Source organism: Canis lupus, chromosome 25, assembly GCF_011100685.1.
Source record: "Canis lupus familiaris isolate Mischka breed German Shepherd chromosome 25, alternate assembly UU_Cfam_GSD_1.0, whole genome shotgun sequence".
Lineage (NCBI taxonomy): Eukaryota > Metazoa > Chordata > Mammalia > Carnivora > Canidae > Canis > Canis lupus.
Window position 1 is genome coordinate 1,070,854 of NC_049246.1, and position 20,908 is coordinate 1,091,761.

Genomic DNA, 20,908 nt, shown 5'->3' on the forward strand with positions numbered 1-20,908 from the left:
CTTCTTCTTTGCCAATTTGAATGCCTTTTATTTCTTTTTGTTGTCTGATTGCTGAGGCTAGGACTTCTAGTACTATAAACCATTAGCCAGCCTTATTAAAAAGAAGAGAGAGAAGACTCAAATTAATAAAATCATGAATAAGAAAGGAGAGATCACTACCAACACCAAGGAAATACAAATGATTTTAAAAACATATTATGAATAGCTATACGCCAATAAATTAGGCAATCTAGGAGAAATGGACACATGTCTGGAAAGCCACAAACTACCAAAACTGGAACTGGAAGATAGAGAAAACCTGAACAGGCCAATAACCAGGGAAGAAATTGAAGCAGGCATCAAAAACCTCCCAAGACACAAAAGTCCAGGGCCAGATGGCTTCTAGGGGAATTCTATCAAACTTTTAAAGAAGAAACCATACCTATTCTACTAAAGCTGTTCGGAAAGATAGAAAGAGATAGAGTACTTCCAAACTTGTTCTATGAGGCCAGCATCACCTTAATTCCAAAACCAGACAAAGACCCCAGCAAAAAGGAGAATTATAGACCAATATCCCTGATGAACATGGAATTATAGACCAATATCCCTGATGAACATGGATGCAAAAATTCTCAACAAGATACTAGCCAATAGAATACAACAATATGTTAAGAAGATTATTCACCATGACCAAGTAGGATTTATCCCCGGGATGCAAGGCTGGTTCAACACTCGTAAAACGATCAATGTGATTCATCATATCAGCAAGAGAATAAATAAGAACCATATGATCCTCTCAATAGATGCAGAGAAAGCATTTGACAAAATACGGCATCCATTCCTGATCAAAACTCTCCAGAGTGTAGGGATAGAGGGAACATTCCTCAACATCTTAAAAGCCATCTACGAAAAGCCCACAGCAAATATCATTCTCAATGGGGAAGCACTGGGAGCCTTTCCCCTAAGATCAGGAACAAGACAGGGATGTCCACTCTCACCACCATTCTTAAGGGAATGGGAATGGGAAGGGCTACTCTCAGTTGGATGCAGCTGGGCTGATTCGGGTTGCTGGGAGAGAAAGGGCAGCCCGCTTCCAGCTACCCTCACCAAACTGGCCCCGTGAAGACAAATCAACACACCTGTCCCACCTGTCCCTCCTTGTTCCTGGTGGAAGCCACGTGTGCTCTTAATTCAAGAATGTCTTTAAGATATCATTTCTGTCTGTGGCAACAGATCTAGAAGGAAGGATTTGTTTTAAAAAGGGACATTTGTACAGTAGCTGCAATCCCAGTTGGTGGAGTTTCCCCACAAAGAAGTTGGAATCAGGGCTACTGGGGATCTGAAATGTCATTTAGCCTGGGGTCACACACTCAAGTGTTTGTGCAGTCCCGTCTAATGGAACTCTCTGTGATGATGGGATATCCTCCATCTGCAATGTCCAGTTCAGTGGCTAGAATGTGACAGGCTCAGTGGTAAAATGTTCTCATTTTTAAAAAGAAGACAACAATTCGTGATTTTATTTGAAATCTCCTAAGTTTTAAGGATTGGAAAAGGTTCAAATATTTTAAAGAGGCTCTAACTTTTGTCTAGTACAATTCCTTCACTTCACTGACAAGGAGACTGGGAATCAAGGAGATGATATGTCCTCCCCAAGCCTCCATAGCAAATGGGTGATCCAGGCTTCCTTGGTGTCTATTCTAGGTCTACCCACTTGTCTCTTAAGCAGTGTCTGTGTTGCTTCAATATATTCTCATTCCAGCCATTGCCTATTTCATGCTCCAGACTTTTTTCATCTTATCAGACTGACCTGTGGGCTTGTTTCCTTTTCTTATTCTTCCAGAATCTGTCCCAAGCATCTGAAATGCCCTTATGGCAGAAGAGGGAATTTTTGCCTTTCCAGATTTAGGGGCCTGGAAGCAATCTGTCTAGAGGTCTGAAATTTCTTTGAAGCTTCCTATTTTATCTTTTAAAAAGCCTATGCAAACTTGGCAGCCTACTTCTTAATATATTTGTGCTTATTTGATATTAAGACAAAATCCTCTTTTCCATCTTCAAGTAAAACTAAAGTTCCCAAGTGAACAGCTTTATCTGTGGTTTCATGAATTATCTGGCTCACAGCTTATATCACTGGGTACCTCATACCTCAGTTTGAAAAGTGCTAATGCACACCAAACAATTTAATGGTCAGTTTAAATTTCTTTGCCATCCCAACTTCTTGCTTTGTAATAAGTGGAGAGGAGACTTCTTGTTTGGGGAATGTCAGGATTTCTAGTCTTTTCTAGGGAGATGTGAGTAGTTTGGGGGCATGAACTTGGATCCTGTCTCCTTCTCCTTATATTTCAAATATCTCAAGGGCATAACTACAGAGGTGGTGTAAAGCAGGGAACATAACCAGAAGCCAAGAAGTCAATCCAAAGTCATTGCTATTTGAATGTTGTCTTCCAGGCTGGTTTTGTCTTCAAGGAGAAAAGCACAGGAGAAGCCATGGAAGTCATCAGGAAGGAAACCACGTTCTGGGTAGTTAGTAAAAATGGCCTGAAGTCAGCCTTCCATAGCATGTGCCTAAGGGAGGTGGAGGTGGAAACATGCTGGGTATTCCAGCTCATGGCTATATCTCTTGAAGACAGAATGCAGAGGAAAGAAAGCTCTCAACTAGAGAAGCCATAGGCTTTCAGTCTTGGTTCATTTCATTACTCTGTGGCTACTCAGTGTTCCAATTTCCTTTCCATGTTTTTGCATGATCTCCACCTCACCTGAAAGGCTTCCAGTCAGTTAGAGGATGTAAAGGAAAATTCAAGAGTCCTGACAGTGAGTTTGTAGCTAGTCATGGCTTAATAAAGTTAGCAGCGGAAGAGCAGCAGAAATGGATATTGAGCATTTTTACTGGAAGAAGAGACTGGGAAAACATGGGACCTTTTGCCTGTTTATTTTTATGCCCTACCACAGGCTAGAGTGGAGTACAGTGCATTGTGGGTTCTCATGAATGTGATTGATTTGACAACGAGGTTTGGTTATTTTAGCTAAATTCTCAGGCCTCTTTGGTCTCCTTCTGATATATATTTAAATTTTTAATTCACCAGAAGACAGCCACAGCTTCAACTATTACTCTCTCAAATTTTTATCTCCCCCAAACATGACCCCATATTTTGAATTGCCTACTAGATACATCCTTCCTGCCAAGATATCATAAGTACATCAAACTTAAATTTTGCTAAACAGAATTTATCATCTTTTCTCCCAAACCTGTTCTATATCTTATCTTTCCCTCTCCGATACTGATAAGTGGCTCACTCAGTTTCTCAAGGTAGATACCCCTCCATTTATCTTTGATTTCTCTCTGTCTTCTCCTACCACATTCAATGAGTTACCTGTCTGGTCCAGTTTCTTCTTGAGTACTTGGCCACTGCTGCCCCACTGCTGTGGCTTGGATTCATATTATCATGTCTTGTCTAGACTGTTGCTGTGGCCTCTCCAGCAGTCTTTTTCCCTGACCTCTAGTCGCTCTGGTATCTGGAGGATCTTTGACACTGACCTCATGAAATCATTTAAAAAAAAAAAAAAAAGATATAAGTCTTCTGCTTCCAATTCCCTGTTGCCTGCTGTTGTTCCAGAAAACTGTTTAAATTTCTTTGTAAAGGTTGCAAGATTTGTCCCAAACTGGCTCCATTTAGTTCTCCAACCTCAGCTTTTTCCAGTCTTTACCTACATACTTGCCAGTCAAGAACTATTCCTTGTTCTTCAAATCTAGCACACCTTTTCATGACGGCACTGTTGCCATACCACCCTCTCTGTCTGGGATGCTCTTTTTATTTCTTGTCCATCTTTCAAGTCCAGTTTCCAATGCTAATTCCTTTTTTGATTTCCTCCAGCCCTTCTAGTCAGGATTAGCTGGTCTACCTCTTGTTCTTCCCAATGCTTTGTCTGTGGCTCTTTTATGGCTGTGATATTTTGTAATCTACTGGTTTACGGTTTATATGTATTCTTCACTAGATGGTTAAGATCCATAAGACCCACACCTTGCCTTTCTGTGTCCCCAGGGCTAGCACAATGCCAAGCTCAAGGTAGGGGCCTAGTAAACATTGGACCTAATGCTAATCTTACTAATCATGTGGCTGACTGTGAGCCCTTTAAGAGAAGGGATCATGTCTTATACACCTTTCAATTGGCGATGGCTATCATATACTTGTGCTTTTTAAGTGTTTTTGGACTCAATGGATTAGTCATTCCAAGAAACAAAATAGAGTTTTAACTATCTATCACTTAGTTTTGTGGCCTTGTAAAGTTATAAACCACTATCAGGAGGGAACTAAGACTTCTGAAGACCAATAATCTATCAATGGCAGCCATGCTTTTTAGGTTCTTTTTATTTCTACCCAGAAATCATGCTAAGAATGGTGATAGCTACTATTTACTGGGCCTGCAACACGTCAAGTTTTACATTAGAAATTACCTCATCCAATTAGCATTTCTTTAAAGGCAGTTATGATTGAATGAAGGGCTGTCATCAGAAAAACCCTGGAATTTATTTAAAATTACCTTGTGCACATCTGAAAGACTGAAATTATTGTTTAAGCCCCTCAGACATTACACCACTAATCCTTTTCTAATGATCTCATCTTAAGAAATAGCACTGGCAGGGGGACTGCTGAGCCTCCCCCCATAACAACATAATAGGCAGATTTGGGTATTTACATAATAGCTCAGAATGATTTCAGGGCATTTTAGACAAAATGTACAGCCACTTAGATTGCTGTCATTGTGGTTATCTCATCACTTTTAGAAATTAAATGGAAAAAAAAGGGAAAATCTGGGAGTTTTGGGGACTGTTGCACTTGGTTTAGCTACTTCAATGCTCTAGGTCTGTAGCAAAGTGCCACCATTAGGAAATTTGGTTCACAGAAAATGCAGCCATTAAAGCTTTGAGCAAGATATCAAAAATCGACCTGAATTAGAAGCAAATAGATTCCAGAAATCCTTTTGAAAATGGCTACCATTCCCCGGATGCCTGGGTGGCTCAGTGGTTGAGAATCTGCCTTCAGCTCAGGGCAGATCCTGGAGTCCCAGGATTGAGTTCTACATTAGGCTCCCCGCAGGGAGCCTACTTCTTCCTCTGCCTATGTCTCTGCCTCTCTCTCTTTCTCTCCCTGTGTGTCTTTCATGAATAAATAAATAATTTAAAAATCTCAAAAAAGAAAAAAAGCGAATGGCTACTATTTAACCTATACAGAGGGGGAAACTGATGGTCCTAGGGTTGAAATAACTTACCAAGTTACCTATTTTTGACTCCTATGCTATTTTTATTTAGAATTTTACTTCTATCTCCCTTTCTCTTTTTTAACTTGACAGATTGGACACAATAGTTATTATTCTGTACTTTAAAATATTATTATTTTTTAGAGAGAGTGTGAGAGTGAGTGGGAAGGGGAGAGGCAGAGAGAGAGAGAGAGAATCTCAAGCAGACTCCCCACCTAGTGCAGAGCCTGATGCAGGGCTCCATCTCACAACCCTGAGATCACGACCTGATCTGAAATCAAGAGTCAGATGCTTAACTGACTGAGCTACCCAGGTGCCCCTGTACTTCAAAATATTTACCCACATGTTTATTATTTCCTTGCCTCCTCATTTCTTCTTGAGAATCATCTTCTTTCCTTCTGTGATCATTTTCTTATTTCTGAAAGTCATCATTTCAAAATTTTTCATTGAGTGTTTGTCAGTGATGATCTCTCCTGGGTTTTTCTTTCTTGAAATTATGTTCATTTCACTCATATTTGAAAGGTAGTTTTGCTGGACTGTTCATGATTTTCTCTCAGTTGTTGCTGTTTGCAAACTAACTGTTGGGCTACTACTCTTTGTAGGTTATCTCTCTTTTTCTCTGGATACTTCTCTATTTTTGGTGGTTCTGTAGTTCCACATTGAGGTGTCTGGGTGGGGCTTTCTTTGGGAATATCCGTGTTTGTTGAGCTTTGTGAGTCAGGGGATGATTGTCATTAATCAACTCTTCATTGTCTCTATTGATACTCCTTTTAGATATACATTAGAACTTTTTCATTGACCTCCTTGCCTCTTAAACCCTCTTTCATATTTTTCATCTCTTTGCCATTTTATACTGCATTTTTGGTAATTCTTTTTCAGCATGATCTTTTTCATTAAATTTCTCTTGAGTTCTGACTAGTTACTTCAGCTTTTGTTTCTCAAAGTTTTAATTGGTCTTTAAAAAAATCTGCCTGATTATATTTGACAGCCTCTTATTTCTCTGCCAACTTTTTGATTCTACCTTTCCTTTTCTTTATTGTGCTAAAAAAACGCATAATGTGAAATCTACCCTCTTAACAGGTATTTGCGTGTGCAGTACAAGATTGTGAACTATAAGTGTAATGTTGCACAGCAGATCTTTAGAAATTTTTCATCTTCCCATCTTTCATTTTTTAAACTCAAATATATTTTCTATTCTTATCTGATAATCTTATCATCTTTCTTCTTAATTTGTCTGATCTTGCGAGTTGTTGCCTCTAAGGACTTTTTACAAGGTGGCTTGTTTTCCTTTATGATGTATGATCCCTTTCTTTTTGCAAATACCTGTTTTTTTGAAACTTGATTGTTGGAATTCTTTGAGATGTGTGGTGAAGTGTATTCTTCTTTAACTGAATTTTTAGCTTATTGTTTTAGACTGAATTCCAGGCTCGAACCATCCTAAAAATGGCTTATAGTTAAATATTCTGAAATTTTTCCCCACTTTCCTTCCTACTCCATCAAGAGCCAAAGACAGGACAGACATATATTTCCCTCTCCGATAGATTTTCCTAGTCTAGATTCACTCATTGAGTTTTTCCCTTCTGAGGTCCTGTTTATTTGCATGCTTGTTTTTGACAGAATTCACTCTGATGCTTCCTGTCTTGCAGGCATGGAACCTCTTAAAACCCAGGCAACAGGTCCCTGGTGGTCATAGACAACAGAATGCCAACTCCAGTAGCAGATGACCATTTTGGATTCAGGTTTTCTCACTGTTTCTGACCTCTGAGAATTGTGCTGTTTTCTTTCAGCTCTACATTATGTTTCAAAACACATTTTCCAATTTATTCAGTGTTTCAGGTATCTCTGGACCTCTAGTTAGTTGCCTTTTCAGAAGCAGAAATTTTAAGGGTGAATTCTCTAGTATCTCATCAATATAATAGTTATCATTCCTGTTTGAGAGTTAAGATCATAGGGGAAGGGAGGGGAAACTGAATAGGAAGTCATCAGAGAGGGAGAAAAACCATGAGAGACTCTTAACTATAGGAAACAAACTGAGGGTTGCTGGAGGGGAGGTGGGGGGGGGATAATTGAGTAATGGGCATTAAGGAGGGCAAGTGATGTGATGAGCACTGGGTGTTATATGCAACTGATAAGTTATTTAATGCTACATCTGAAGCTAATGATGTACTGTATGTTGGCTAATTGAATTTAAATAAAAAACCTAAATAATTGGTATCTACACCAGCTCCTCGGGCTAGTATCCCAGCTATCATCTTAGTGGAATAGGTAGCATTCCTTCTACCAGCTCATAGTATGGAGATACTCATAGAACAAACGATGACCTTGTTTAATACTTTTTATGAACAAAGAATTAGGAAATTCTTATCACCACACTTTCCAAACCTACCAATATACTTGCTTTCATATACACCCTTACTGCTCTGCCTTCTGTTCTGTGGGTAAAATTTTTTCTTTTACCTAAGTCTGCCCTTTATACCTGCAGGTGCTTTGGACCCCTTTCTCCTGGTTTCCTCCCAGGTAACCATCCATTTTATTTGCCACCACTTCAATTTCTCTCTTTCCATTGGACTATTACCTTGATTACTGTATACCCATGGAAAGACCACTGTCCTGTGACCCCACTTCTCCCTCCATGCACTACTTCATTTATCTGCTGTTCTTGACAGCAGCTAATTCAAAGTATTTTCTATATCATGGTCTCCACTCCTTCTTTTCACATTCTTTCCTGCAACCCATTACAGCTGGTCTTCTATCCCTTCCAGTTGCTCATGTTACTTAAGATTATCTCCATGTTGTCAAAACCAATGATCACTGATCTGTTCTTATCTCACTTGACCTTTGGCAGCATTTGGCACCACTAACCATTCTTTTTCTTTGAAATACTGTATCTTTAGTTGTATGATACCACACACTCTGCCAGTTTGGTTCCTATCATAAAAGTTTGCTCCATCTTAAGTCCATCTCTTCTGCTGGACCTCTAAATGTTGAGGTACTCTGAGGCTCTGTGTGGAACCCATCTTTTCTTCTCCATCTGCATTCTCCTGTAATTCCAATGGCCTTAAATTTGTCTACATCTTTAGCTCAGATCCTCCAGTGTGCCTCCAGCATCTGAAATGATGTCTAACACATAGTATGTACAAATGAATCTAGAAAGGGACACCCGGGTGGCTCAGTCTGTTAGGCAGCCAACTCTTGATTTTAGCTCAGGTCATGATCTCAGGGTCCTGGGACAGAGTCCCGTGTTGGGCTCTGGGTTCAGCGGGAGGTGTCCTCCGGTATTCTCTCTCCCTCTGCCCCTTCCCCCACTCATGCACAATCTCTCTCTCTCTCAAATAAATAAATAAATCTTTAAAAAGGAATCTAGGAAATAAGAATTAATAGACCAAAAGAACATCTTAAGGACTCAAAATCTAAAGTCTGAAGTGCTTTCAATCAGGCAAAATGAACATGAATAATGTGTATCTTGGAATCACTGCCCCTTACCTGGTTCATGCTGACATCTTCAAAGAATTGTGACAAAAACCCATGAAATTCTTAGTATTTCTTAGAAGAAAAAATCCAATTTAAATCTTCTCATAAGCTTGAAAATGGACTGGTGGTGTAGTCTACTGTTCCTTTAAATATCCTAAGCTTTATAATGAAATATTTAGAATAGGAAAGAAATTCACAAACCCTGGGGCAATAGATATCTGAGCACTGGAGGAACAAATTCTTTTCAAATCTGGGTTGCTTTTTTTTCAGAAGAGGGAGAAGTGTGTGCATGTGTGTGTGCATGTGCACACATGCGTGCATGTGCATTAGTGCACTTCCATCCCAAAGTCTCCCCTGACGATAGCATTAGTAAAGGAAGGGACAGGAAAGTTAATAATGTTCCTTAAAAGATAAAACCTGTACAGGGTCATGTCTGTCAAGAAAGGTGCAGATTGGCTCAGCTATACAAGCAGATCCAGAAAATGCAAGATGATAATTGTGTATTTCCTTCAACCCAAGGCGTTCTCAGATGGACTCCTCCAGGGGTTCCCATGAGTCCTGGGCCTATTTGAATTCTGGCTAATGATCTGGAGGAGGGTGTTGCCAGTCTACTGATGACTCTGAATCACATTCATTTTGAGGGCTTAAATCATCAGCATGGACTGAAAAGAATGCACATTGCATAAACTTGCTACTGCTGCTATAACAAATTCTTACAATTTAGTGGTTTGAAACAATATGAATTTATTACCTTACAGTTCTGTAGGCCAGAAGTCTGACTGGTCTCAGTGGGCTTAAATTAAGGTATTGGTCCAACTACATTCCTTCTAGAGGCTGTGGGAGAAGATCCGTTTCCTTGTCTTCCCAGCTTCTCGGGACCTCTCTTGGTCCATAGTCAGACCACTCCACTTCAGAACCAGCAATGGGGTATCAAGTCCCACTGCTGTCTCTCTCTGGTTCTCTGTAGCCAGGAATGAATCTCTCCTCTGAAGGACTTTGGGATTGTACTGGGCTACCTGCATAATCCAGAAGAGAGTCTCCCCACCTCAAGGTCCTTGACCTCACTCATATTTATGTTGGTGCTAATGATGAAGAGAAAGCTAGGGTAGGTCTAAGACAAATTTTAAAAGTTATGACTGTGCAAACATCTTAAAGTGTAGTCAAGGAGCAGAAATGAGAAATGATATGCTAGGTTGGTCAGTTTCGATCAGATATAAGAAATATATTAAGACTGGGGATGTGGTAGACAGGATAATGACCCTCCGAGGATGTCCACATCCTAGCTCCAGAACCTGTGAATATATACCTTTCTATTTTGGAAACAGGTAGTATATATTATGCCATATGCATGGTCAGAGGGACTTTGTAGAAGTGAGTGACTTGAGGGTCTCGAGATGGAAAGACTGTTCTGGAGTATCAGATTGGGCCCAATGTGATCCCAAGACTTTAAAAGTATAAGAGGGAGGCAAAAGGGGAGAGAATCAGAAGGACAGCAGTGTGCCGAAGATTCAGCCTGGTGTTACTGCCTTTGAACACAAGCACAGAGGAAGGGGCCATGGGCCAGAGAGCTCTCCTGGGAGCTGGAAAAGGCAAGGAAACGGATTCTTTCCTAGTGCCTGTGGAAGGAACATAGCTCCCCTTAATTTTAGATCAATGAGAACCATTTTGGACCTCTGACCTTTGGGGCTATAAGATAATAAATTTGTGTTGTTGGAAGCCACTAGATTTGTAGCAATTTGTAGCAGAGGCTGTAGGAAACTGATAGAGGGAATGTGTGTGTCTTTGTGGGTCTGCTTCCTGCAATGGAGTTTAATCCTAAATTGATGTTTTCTCAAAGTTTGACTGAAAGGATGAATAAATAAATGAACCTAAAATCTATGGGCTAATCTTCCCAGGATGCTTACAAATAATGACATTACTTTGCTACTTACATTGATTTTCTCCTTTCATAAGCTTCCTTTGATTAGGAGCAAAGGACACCAACAGAACCCGTAGACATACACATACAAATAAACAGCATTGGGCTTCTAAGGGATAGGAGGAGTCTCCCCCTCTCACTCTTCCTAAATTAAGCCCAGTTTGGAGAAAAGTAAATACTCTCCAGTTTGAGGGCCTAACAGTGGTATGGCAGAATGACCTGCAGCATCTCTAATGTTCAAACCAGGGTGTGAAATGTTCTTAATCATCTGACCTTAGACTCTTAGTTTAGGCTAATTAAGCCTCTCCTGAGTGCACAGAATGTCCTGGCTTGTAGCAGCATTGGGTAACAGTTTGGACTGTACATCTTTGTTCCAGGAGCTTGCTTGATTCCCTGTTTCTCTTTTGTTTCTCTCTTCAAGATTCAGGTCCTGTTGGGCTGTTTCCTTCTATTTTTTATTTTATTTTATTTTATTTTATTTTATTTTATTTTATTTTATTTATTTGGCTGTTTCCTTTTTAAAAGAATGCACTCTACCTGGTGCTCTCCTGGAATCTCTGGGTTTGCGGTCATGGAAGGGACTATTTTGGAGGCAGGCAACAGGGTAGAACCAGCTATATTACCAGCCAGCAAATCTCCACTGTGCCTAATGGACTCTTTCCTCTCCTGGGATAGTGCTTACCTGCACCAACCTCAGATGGGTTTGGAAGAAGAGCCTGCTGCCCACTATGTCTGAAAAGGGACAGTGGCGGGAGAGGTCACTGGGAATCAGTGGAAGAGGAGCTGGTGAGACTTTACAAGCTATTTTATGAAAGGTTCCTTAACCATGAACTAGAATTAATAATGAGTCTACATTGCTTGTGTGTTATGGTGTTATTTTCAAATTACTAGTCAGCCCTTCCCTCTCTAGGGTCGAATAAGCAAGATCTCTCAGAATCTGAGAGTGTGTATTTACATATATATCTCATTGTTTCAGCAGTCAGCTTGGACTAATGTTCTCACAGCCCTGTTTTGCAACAAAATCTGAGTCTTCTCAACTTCAGACCCTTTTACCTACCATTTACCTAAGGTGATGTAAATCTTAGGAATGAAAGGAACACTTTCTTTTTGGAAAAATTACTTAGCTTGTCTAAGCCTTAATTTCTTCATCTGTAAAGTGGAGGTAATAACATCAAACTCCAGGGGTTGTGGTATAATGAATGATTCAGTGTGTGTAAAGCTCTCAGCAGAGTGCCTGCCACAGGGTGGGCTTCCCTAAAAGTTAGCTACTTTTTTTAGTGACATGTGCTTAAGTGTGACTACATATCAGGTACAGGGCCAAGTGCTAGAACACAAAGATGACTAAGATATAGTCGTGACTGAGGGGTTGTTTGAAGTTTGTTGAGGGCGCGGAGTATATGAATGAGTAAAATTAAAATGAAGAATCATGGGTTCCATTAAAATTATGAATAGGGGAGAGGAAGTGGCCCCCTGTACCTGGGAGAGGGGTAAGGATAATGAGGAAGGGCTTCTAGATCAGACACGCTGGACCTCAGACATGTTTATGAGGCAGATGGATGAGAAAGACAGGAGGGTACTCCTTTTCTTCCTGTTTGATTAAGTACCTATCACAGAGGGTCCTGGTGGCACAGACCCAGAGCATTGCCTACATGTCCCTGATCACGCTTTTATGACATACTCATGCTGCTGCCTCACTCTGGCTTGCTGGGGGCGGGGGAGCATTACTCTATGCAGCATCATAGGGAGCAGAGCAGTCATCAGAAGGCATCTGGCTTCTGCAGTTAGGTGGCTTACAGGGCATGCAGAGGAGAGAGTGTATATGAGCTCAGCTTCTTCTGAGGTCCCTTTTAATGGAAAGGAACTCTGAAAGGCTGATAGACTCCTGCTGCATTGTGCTCTCACCTGCAGGCAATACGAGGAGGAAACCCTGGGAATGTGGGCTTTCTCTGCAGACATAGTAAGAAGGATCCTTACCACTTGCTAAGTTCTAATTAATTTTCCCCATTTCTCTGACCTGCCCTTTCCTTCCATCAATGAGCCCTACTGATACATGCTGACTCTAGATAGCATGTGGGTCACTGATTATGGTGAAGCGCCATTTTCTTTATTTTCTCCTTCTAGCGCTGGAAGGACCTAACTCAGTTTAGTCCATGGATGTACTCAGTAAATGCTAGTTGAAAGAAATTCGGTCTCTTATATGGATGGAGACACTTTGTAGAATGTATTTGGATAGCAGGTTAGTGACAGGAAGGCAAAGCCCAAGCTTGACCTGCTTACCAGAATATACCTGGGCCAGCATCAGACACAGTGCTGGCCTGGTGAAAAACAGATATTAAATATATTTTTTTAGTCATCAACACAAGGCTTCAGAGTCATCTCTATTTCCCCCCACTTTTAATGAGTTAATGCGTCTCAGAGATTGTGCCTATAGATATTCTCACATTTGTCTCTTACATTCCTACTGCTACTTTAATTCAAACCCTGGTTATTTGTCTAAAGTGTCACAAAAACCTTTTATGCAATCTCCTGGCCTCCCTGTTTCCAGCATCACCTCATCATCTCTTTCTACTTCGTAGCCTATTTTCTAAAAGTAGGGCCTGGGCAGCCCTGGTGGCTTAGCAGTTTAGTGCCACCTTCAGCCCAGAGCATGATCCTGGAGACCCAGGATCGAGTCCCACATCGGGCTCCCTGCATGGAGCCTGCTTCTCCTTCTGCCTGTCTCTCTCTCTCTCTCTCTCTCTCTCTAATAAAAAAGTCTAAAAAGATAAAAAATATAAGTATGGCCTGATCAGATCTCGCTTCATCATCTGTGTATGTGTACATACACACACATAAGTGTGTGTATGTGTGTGTGTATTCCTCAGCCTGGAAACAAGACCCTTTACAATATATTCCACATCTAACTCTCAACATATTATCTCCTTCTATCATTTGCTGTACTTGGAGGTACCACCTGCCATTCCATGAATATTCCATGTCTTTTAATCTTCATGAACTTGCTATTACTCAGTGCTTAGTTTGAATGCTACCTTGCCTTACCCAGAGGCAGAAGGTTTGAAATGTTTGAGCTGAGAGGGTCCCTAGAATATTCCACTGCTGCCTGCTTCCTGTGTACGTAGGGAAACTGAACCCTAGTAAGGAGACTGGGCTAATGTGAGCTCAACATTAAAGTCAGGACTAAAAAAGCTCTCCGGGCCCTTCATTCATACTTCTTCTATGTAGTCAGTCTTCATAAACCTGTAATAACATCTCTTATGACACTCCTTATATTCCATTTTACTTTACAACTTCTTGTAATTGTCTGGATTTGTAGGTCCAGGAGCAGAGACCATGTCCTAATCATCTTCATATATTCTGCAGCACATGGCAAAGGGCTCACACATGGTAAGTGCTTTCTATGTGTATAAACAAGAATAAATGGGTGGGTGGATAGGTAGATGGATGGGCGGATGAAGAGATGGATGAGTAGATGGGGGGGTGGATAGAAGGATGGATGGAGGGAAAGATGGATAGATGTGTGGATGGATGGGTCGATGGATGGATGGCTGCATGCACGAATGAATAATTGGGTAATTAAGGATATGGTAGTTCTCCAGGAATGTGTTCAGATATCCCCTTGTCCCCATAGCAGACTCAATCTGCAAACACTTGTATTATACAGCACAACTACAGGTGTGGCTCATTCATTTTCTGATGTGATGAGGAAGAGATTATGAGTGGGGGCTGAGTGAGGGACCTACCCTTCCAGGTGTGTATCATAAAAACAACAGGAGTCTTCATCTGCTCCAGCTCCTGTGTTAAGTACTCCATGTGCATTACCATATTTAATCCTCACAGCAACTTTATGAAACAAGTGTTCTTATTATTCCCAATTTAAAGGCACTGAATGGAGTTGAATAACTTGTAAAGGAAATTGTAGAGCTAGGATTTGAGCCCAGCTTTTTCTGACTCAGAAGCCCGGGCTCTTACCCATGACACACAGCCAGGAAATATCGGGGTGGCAGGTGGGTGCGAGGCTTTGGAGATCAGAACCGCTGTGTTTGAACCAAGTCAGACCACTAATTTCCTGAGCAGGCAAATCACTTAATTTGACTTCTCGGTTTACTCTATGGTTTAATGGAAGTAATCGAATCTTCTTAGCAGGAGTTCTGTGAAAATTAATGACTGCATAAAAAGGGGTTTAAGATAAAGATTCTCAAATAAAAGGAGCTGGAGGGAGAGAATTTAGAGCGCTGTGAGGAAAAGAGTGAGAAGGTGCAGTTGACTCTATTTCCATTGGCCGGTTTGTGAGCTGGTCATGTCTTTGTAAAAATGTCAGCTTCAAATAGATTTGCATGGACGAGGTGTTCTGGGGGAAGTAGAACCTGGTACATATTTTCTAGATTTGATTTTTATACATTTATGAAACATTGCTTGTAGCATTCTATTATTTAAAAGAGAAATACCGTTATGAATGGATAATGGTGGTAATCACACCCTGTTAGGGACCCAGGGGCAGCAATATGCATGGCCTTCGCCTCTGAGTCAGCCTGGCTTCTCCACTGGTAAACTCAGCATTCCACATTCTTTCCCTTGGTCTGCTTGTGTTCAATCATGGACACAGTCAGAGGATGGACAAAGAGCAGTGCTTTATGTCACCACGTCCACCCTTCTCTCCCCCTCTCCTCTTCAGATGGGAGTGTCTTGGCATGATTTTTCATAGGTAGGATTCCTGCTCCTAGAGTTTGTCACCCTTCATGGGGCTGTACGTGACCACCATCCATGCCCTCCTGGATGAATGAACAAATGTCCCTCAACCTCTTCTAACCCAGCCAGGTATCACTCATCCATCCTTCCATTCATCAAATATTTGTGGAATATTAGCTCTGTGCCAGATGCTGTTCTAACACTGGGAAGTGATAGATGTGATATCTGTCCTGTGGAGAGATTCACCATCAAATAATCAGTGAAATAATTGAACTATGAGAAGAGGAGACAAGTGGGTAAGGAAGGGTAAAGGGAAGTAGAAAAGCCTATGACAAAAAAGTACAACTGTATGGGGTGAGATCAAGGAAGTCTTCCTGAAGAGGCGATTTTGAGTGGGAACTGAAAGATGCACAAGAATTAGCAGGGTTTATAGTGCCCAGTTGCTAGGTGTATGGGTTACGGAGACAAGCAAGACCAGGAGGTAAATGGCATAGCCCTGACCGCAGGGTGCCAGGGAGATGGACAAACATACTAACAATGATGCAGAAAGTGGCAAGTGCTATTGGTGGAAGTGTGTAAGCTGGAAGGTGAGTGGGGGGTTCCTGTCTGGAACATCCAAGGGCAGTTGATATTGTCTGGGGAGTTGCTCTGGAGCATAAGTGGAATTAGCAGATAGATAACAAAGGAGAGAGATGAGGGCATTTTATGAAGATGGAACACCTTGGACAAAGCTCAGATTGCTGAAGCATCCCTTTGAGAAAGCATGGATAACTTTTCAAATCTATAGAGTAGGGACAGGTTGGGAAGATGAGACTGGAGAAAGGATGAAGTCCTGTAAGGAAGGGCCGTGTGACTTATGCTAAGGAATTTGAACTTGATGGAAAAATGTTCATGTGAAGAAATATTGAGGGGTTGTAGTCAAGGGAGTAGAGTGACCAGATTTGCACTAGAGAATCCTCTGCCTGGTAGGAGTGCGCTGGGCAGGAGGCAGAGGAAGCTGTGCAGGAGCAAAGTCAAGGAAAGATTCTTTACCATGTTCTCCAAGGAAGTGACTCTTTGCAATAACAAGTCCCTAAATCACAAGTTCCTTGGCTGACTACACTTCTTATCCCACCATCTCTTAGATAGAACTCCACCTGTACTCAATCATTGTGGGGAACCCAGCAGGAAATATTCCCAAAGGATTGGTTCAGGCTTTCCAAACACATTTGACCACCATGTTTAGAGTGATTTTCCTAAAATTAAAAGCCGAGTGTATCAGTTCTTGCTTAAAATCATTCAGTGGGTTTTGGACAAAGCTCAAATTCCTTGCCTTATACCTTCAAGGCCTTTCTAGAACTAGTTGTTGGCAGAGCCCGCTGTGGGAGAACCATTCCAGGGTGACAGCTTTTGTAGATTTTCTCCTAAGAGAAATGTCTTCCCAAGTCCTTTGCCCATTCCATTTGGTTAGTTTTCTTTCTATTTTTGAGTTACAGGAGTTCTTTATACACTTCAGGTATTAATCTCTTCTCAATACATGTGTTGAAAGTGGTCCATGTCTTGAGACCAGAGAAGTATGTTAAAAATCATGGAAGAGATGATGGATGAGATTTGGATGGGTTGGGTTTGAAATGCCTAAGGAATATTCAGGAGCAGACCCCATAGAGATTGTCTTCGTTACATTTCCAAACTTTCTTAATTAAAAGGACATTATCCTGGCTATTGTCAAAACGTTTATGTCTTTGCCATCATTGTCAATACTGCCATCTTCATTTTGGGTGGCAGTAAGATACTGAAACCTAGAAGCCTTTACTATCTAATCCTGTAAAGAACAGGTTTGAAGAAACAATATATAAGAAGATATTTTTGAATAACTTATAACAAGTCTACTTCCTTAAGATGTCTGGGTCTTCACATGCATCAAACCAGGCCATGCTGGTGCTGTGCTGTTCTGGACACTTAGCCACCCCTGTTCCTGAATCATGCTTTGATGTTATGTTTTGGCTGTACAGAACATTGTAGACTCCATCCAGGTGAAGCCTGTTGCTGTTCTGAGGTAGGGATGGTGTTAAGGACTTTCTCCAAAATAGCCAAACTTTTACCTAGTCAAGACTCCTTTGAGAAGATCCTTTTAGGATCTGAAGAGAAGATGGAAGCAAAAGGCAGAGTTTGGGGAGCAAAATGTAAGAAGTAAAAGAAAGAAAGGGAGAAAAAGTAAACTAGGGGGAAACACCCATGGAGACCAGGGCCAGGTGGAAGGTCTCACACAGGCAGGGGCTATTATCACCAAAGATGAGGAAGAGGAATTAAAATGCAGGAGGGGTGTCAGCTCCCAGGGTGTTCAAGAAAGATGAGGACTTGTCTCCCTTAGTGAATGTGGGAGTGTGGGATTTGTTGGTGGCTTTAGCAAGTGAAGAGGTAATTCGAGGAAAGAACCCATGTAGAGAGGAAAAGTTTGAAAATACAGATATGGAAAGGGAAAATTAGCAAGAAAGAAACTATTAAAGAGGTGAGACGGTGTGAGATTCAATGCAGAGGTAGAGGGGATCCCTGGGTGGCTCAGCGGTTTGGCGCCTGCCTTCAGCCCAGGGCGTGATCCTGGAGTCCCCGGGATTGAGTACCATGTCAGACTCCCTGCGTGGAGTGGAGCCTGCTTCTCCCTCTGCCTCTGTGTGTGTGTCTCTCACTTAAAAAAAAAAAAAAAAAAAAAAAAAGCAGAGGTAGAAGGTTTGGCCCTGGACAGGAAGAAGGAGACTTTTTCTATTAAACATGAGGGCAGAAGGGATGGCAAGGATGACAGAGGCTGGGCAGCTCTTCCCCAAACCATTTTCCTTCCTTTCCCATAGGCAGTTGGACCAGATTCTCATTCTCCTCTACCAGTAGGTCCAGGCACATGATTAAGTGCCAGCCATTGGACTATGAGTGGAAGTGGTATGTGCTACTTATTAAAAATTCTCATGCACACCCCTCCAGACTCTTTGCTCTGGCTGAGGGAGATGATGACCTTCAGAGAGACCTTGAAAACCACATGGGGACGACCACAGCACCTCCTTGAATCTTGGTGTCTGAATGACTGACAAGGAGCACTCTCCATGCTCCTGACCCCTTTCTCCCCAACATGGAACCTAGGGTGGACTATTAATGCAGTCAGCTAGAAAGTTATCTTGTGGGAGTCACAAAACCATTGCAAGTTGTTGCATGTAACAAAGGTTATATGCCTAAGATATCCCAGAATAGAAAAGAATTTTAAAAAGGAGCTGATGGAGGGCCTTTGAGGCGTGGCAGAAATAGAGGATAAGGAGACAGCTGTGTAGGGACTGAGTGGCTCAGTGGCTGAGTGTCTGCCTTTGGCTCAGGGTGTGATCCTGGGGTCCGGGGATCCAGTCTCACATTAGGCTCCCTGTGAGAAGCCTGCTTCTTCCTCTGCCTGTGTCTCTGCCTCTCTCTCTCTGTGTCTCTCACTAATAAATAAATAAAATCTTTAATTAAAACAAAAGGAGACAGCTGTGTAAAGACCAGGGAAGAGAGTTCCAGGTAGCGTGAAGAGCAAATGCAGAGTCTGTTGGAGGAGGCCATTCTCTATGTCCTGGAATTGTCAGAAGTTCAGTGTGATTGTATGTGCATCCAGGAGTGGAGGGTGGAGGGAGTGGCACAGGGAGCTCAGGGAGCTTGGTGTGGCTTTCCTGTCCTTGTATCAAGCTGGTACTTTGAGTTCAGCTGGATCCTTCCAAATAACCACATGTTTCATGCCACCTTCTGCTGGGCTTGCACTGGGGCAAGAGGTGGAGCCCAGCCTTTTGGCTGCAGCAAGCCTCCACTGCAGGTGCCTGAGACCATGACTGCCCCTAGAAAGGCAGCTCTGGTCATGGTTGCCTCAAACTCTGGCTTCTGCTCTTGCTCGAGCTACCTGGAGGGTAGAGCAGAGGACTACCTATGCCCTGAGTAAAAGTTCAGATGACAAGTTTATGTAGGTGTTTATCCACAGTCCCTGTGACCTCTCCTAGATCTGAGGTGCCTGTCATCTGGATGTTTTGTGGGACATCTATCCCAGCTGAGTGAGCACTTTTCCCCCAGAGGTCCCCCGCACTCAAAAAGATGTGCTGTCAGTACCTTGCCACCCGTTCTGCAGTCAGTGGCTCTCCCGGGTACAGTGCCATAGGCCGGGACATTTTAGATACAAATCAGCTAAGAACTTAATGAGCGCCTTGGCAATTTTCATCGTCCATCTCCGAGCCTATCTGCTCACTGTTGCTGTGGTGATTCATCTGTGTGGAACACGAGGCTCTGTTGCGCTAATGATGCATTTTACATGAACACAGCCCTAGCTGACATATAAATCCCCCCTTGCTTGAATGGAAACATAACCTGTAATGCAGCTACTAACTGGTTGGTTTTTAATTTAACTCCTGTGTTTTTCAGAAAAAAAGAAAATTCGGGATCCCTGGGTGGCGCAGCGGTTTGGCGCCTGCCTTTGGCCCAGGGCGCGATCCTGGAGACCCGGGATCGAATCCCACATCGGGCTCCCGGTGCATGGAGCCTGCTTCTCCCTCTGCCTGTGTCTCTGCCTCTCTCTCTCTCTCTCTCTGTGACTATCATAAATAAATAAAAATTGAAAAAAAATATTAAAAAAAAAAAAGAAAAAAAGAAAATTCTACCCTGAGGGAATATGAAGTTTAAGTCTGGCTAGATTTAACTGATGTTCAGTCATCATTCATGGGGGTGCTCCCCAGCATGGACTGTCACATATCGGGGGCCTAGAAAAATGCCAAATTCCTCCTCCTCTCTGAGTGACTGGAAAGATGTCTAAGACCCTGGGCTGGATCCTGGAGGAGCCTGGGGTATGATAGAACCCACAGAATTTGAGAAAGGAAGTGCTGCATTCTCTTGTGTTAGAAGACATTGCTCACCACATGATTATCTCTCTGTGCAGGTGTCAACTATTGAGATCAGCTGGTGTCACCTTTTGTCTTGCAGGGGTGAGAGCACAGCTTTCTTCTTGTAGATGTTGGAAAGGAAACTTAGTTGGTTTCAGAGGTTGCCTATGGCCCACTTAGCTCCGTTTGCTGCACACGGTCCAAGCAAGTGGCCATTTCCCCAATTGTCCATGGGCCTCAGAGTCCCCTGGAGCCCAGGTGAAATGGCAGGTTCCAGGGTGCCACTCACAGAGCTCTGATTCAGAATTTCTATGGCAGGGTCCCAAGCTTTGCAGTTGAAGGTAGCTCTCCACAGGGTCATGAGCTTGAGACAAAAAGTGGCTGAGAACAAAAAGTGTTGATGACAGACAGCGGTGAGAGGCATGCTGTTCGTTACTGCTGTGCATTGGCCATGCACATGGCACTCTGGGTGTCAAACGTGCTAAGTGATATTCATTTCTTCATTTCTCCTGCTAGGTGCCAATCCCCATGCTACATGCTGGGAATACAGAAATGAGTCAGCAAAAGCTCTTGCCCCATGAAATTCTTAGGCCAGTGTGTATGGGCAAGTAGACATCCATAGACCTAGTACAATATATGAAGACCGATGGTGCCCTAATGTAACATGAACTCAGCTGGAAGAATCATGGAATAAAAATTTTCATTGCCACTTATTGAGCACTTAGTAGAGGCTGGATTTTGTCTTACA

At 42.2% G+C, this 20,908-nt stretch overlaps 1 long non-coding RNA gene across 1 annotated transcript; it reads left to right on the forward strand.

The window, feature by feature from the left end:
- Window positions 1-10,978: 10,978 nt before the first annotated feature.
- LOC106557760 lies at window positions 10,979-19,764 on the forward strand. The gene is made up of 3 exons (XR_005378305.1): window positions 10,979-11,407; window positions 13,935-14,005; window positions 19,706-19,764. It is a non-coding gene; the product is annotated as an uncharacterized LOC106557760 (long non-coding RNA).
- Window positions 19,765-20,908: the final 1,144 nt, after the last annotated feature.